The sequence below is a fragment of the Akebia trifoliata genome, chromosome 3 (assembly GCF_017979445.1).
Source record: "Akebia trifoliata isolate Shusen 1 chromosome 3, ASM1797944v1, whole genome shotgun sequence".
NCBI lineage: Eukaryota > Viridiplantae > Streptophyta > Magnoliopsida > Ranunculales > Lardizabalaceae > Akebia > Akebia trifoliata.
In genome coordinates, this window is record NC_141377.1 from 7,859,332 (window position 1) to 7,862,246 (window position 2,915).

General features: G+C 33.8%; 1 long non-coding RNA gene across 1 annotated transcript; it reads left to right on the plus strand.

Annotated features, from left to right (window-relative positions):
- Positions 1–956: 956 nt before the first annotated feature.
- On the plus strand, positions 957–2,706 carry LOC147405856 (uncharacterized). Its single transcript, XR_015176117.1, has 2 exons — positions 957–2,157; positions 2,283–2,706. It is a non-coding gene; the product is annotated as an uncharacterized LOC147405856 (long non-coding RNA).
- The last annotated feature ends 209 nt before the right edge of the window (positions 2,707–2,915 follow it).

Genomic DNA, 2,915 nt, shown 5'->3' on the forward strand with positions numbered 1-2,915 from the left:
CCATAGGTCATATACATATAGCCTACCATGTATATATGTCGAATTAATTAGGATAATTTGGCCCTAATATAGCATGTGATGATATGATTCAGTGTATCTCATACATCATAAACAAACACTCTATTAGAACATACGAAGCCCCAACATATGTAAATATACTATCACGATTTTCATCTTTTTCTTACATACATCAAACTTTGCCCTTGGTTCAAGTGGGAATCAGAGTCACTACTTAGAATGAAATTAGATATATCTCTTATGTCCTGACATAGATATAATAGATTTGGAGAGGAGATCCTTACCGTTCAATCTAAAACTAGATCACAAGACCAAGGTATAATTCTAGATCGAGAGTAGGCTCGACTGCAGGGGGAGGAAGCGGAACTTATATCGTTGAGCTGAAGACCATCTAATCATATTATATAAGTGTTTCGACCACGTTAAGCCTACTTTTGGGATTGGAATCATCTCATTATAAAAACTTAGTCATTAACCCATTTGAACAAACATCCAAGCCATTGTGCCCTTGAGTTATGGGGGGAGTCAAAACCACCACACCAGCTAATGGCACCACATGACAGCCATATCTTCCCTCTCTTTTTTAGTAGGTAAGTTGGTGAAGGTGGGTTGTGAACCAAGTTTGTAAAACTACCTTAATATTAAAAATAAATTAAAACTGAAATTGTACCATATGAAAACGGGTATCTTTGTGAAAACAAGTGTGAATTTCTAAAACTTATAAAATCAGGTATGAAAAAAAAACATAATTAAAAAATGGGTATATATTCATTTTGGTAAATAACTTTTTTCACCAAAATAGTTATGGAAAGTAGTAATTGTAAAATGAAATACTTATATGCCTCGATATATATATATGTGCCCATTAAAGTATTTTTATATGCTTTATGTTCAATGATCCAAAGTTTTTGTGAAAATTTGAGATATCCTAAGTTTAATAGTCATTTAAATGTTTTCATATATGAGGGGTCTCGATAATTTAAGTTCTCTCTCGATACGTCGTGAATGCTAAATAATAATACGTACGAATGGCATTTCAGTAATATTTTTAGGATTGCGGTCTTTTAATTTATCTTAACATTAAAGGTATAAAGGAAATTTAAATGCCCTGTTGCGTAAGTCATATAATGTATTCGTAGGTGATACCCATATCATAAAAAAGTTGATACCCTTTTTCAATAATTCTACCTTTGAAAATTTTGGAAAAAAAATCCAGTTTAATTGCTACAATCATCACTTTCACACATGCGCACACATGTTTGTCAGGTTAAAATGAGGATAAACATCGAAACCCATTATCGTAAATTTCAGAAATTTACAATGTAATTAAGCCTCATAATGACTAATGTTGCCCATATCGTAATTTCCGAAGCCTCTTTGCATGATTAATAAGGATTAGTGTTGCCAAAATGTAGGCAAAAGTTCAGACCCATATCATAAATTTCAAAGCTACCTTGCATGATTCATGTAGGTTAATGTTGCCAACATGAATGCAAAAAATCAAGACCCATATGGTAAATTTAAAAAATTTATTAAGTATGTAAGATTGTAAGTCCCTCAAGATGATAAAGCTGAAGTCTTTTCTGCCCATTTTTCTTCCTTGAATCAAGGTTTAGAAAAAAACAAATTTTGGGTCATCTTTCAAATAATTTTAGATGAAACCTCTCACAAGGTTTAGGGTTTTGTAATAAGGGGAATGAATAATCCAAATATCCTAGTAAGTAACCTATGGTCCTATAAATTAATTTAAAGGAGATTCTCTTCTTTGTCTGCAACACACCTGACCAGGATGACTAAGATGAATAGACCAACCTATACCTTAGTAGACCAAAGTGATATCATGTCATGGAGGGGACAATGTAAGCATATTTGGCCTCACTCAAGTGCTTCTCCACTAACTCAATAGTGGTGCTTAAAAAAGGTATCAAGTAGTACTCTTCTCCCCATCTTTCTATTTAAGCTTTGCATGAATCAATGGAGAATTGACATAAGAGTGAAGAAGGGATGGAGAATTCTCATGAGTATCTTTCAACATCTAAGGATGTTTCTCTTCATGAATTGAGAGATAAACTTGTTGAATTTTCTAAGTCAAGAGGTTGGGAACAATTTCATAGCCCAAGGAACCTCCTCTTAGCATTGGTAAGTTCATGACTATAGGAAATCGGAATTTCGTCGAGTCGCAATTTAATATTTTATAGATAATAAAGCGGCGAAAGAGTGTTTCGTAATATTTATTTTAATAATTTTTTGATGAATGTACGTAGGTGGGCGAGGTCGGAGAGTTATCCGAGATATTCCAATGGAAGGGTGAAGTAGCCAAAGGACTCCCTAATTGGTCTTCCTCCGATAAGGAACATTTAGAAGAAGAGCTCTCGGACGTGTTACTCTATCTTGTTCAACTTGCTAATGTTTGTGGACTTGATCTCGGGCGAGCCGCTCTGATGAAGATTGTTAAAAATGCACGAAAATATCCAATTGTTAACTCATCATCGTCTTCGGATAACAAGTAGGGTGTCTTGCTTTCTTGAATGTGTTTATTTACGTGGTTAGTCGATCTTTCGTTTCTTCGTACTTTGGTAGGTTAAGTTAGGATTGAGTTTATGAACTCCGGTGGTTGTCGTAGAGTATAGTTTAAATAAGTTATAAGTTCATTCGAGGAGTGAGAATATGTAGCTTTTGATTGGATTATGTCTTATCCATGTATTGAGTCTAAGAAATAACGAGAGAAAAGTTCACTATAGGGACAAGAATCCTAGGCACGATTGCATGAGCATAGTCACAAAATTCTCCGACTAATTAAAAAGTAATAATTAAATCGTGACTTCATCTATTTAATCACGATTTTTGTGAATTTCATGATTAAATCACAAACTTCATGATTAATCAGATAAAAATGA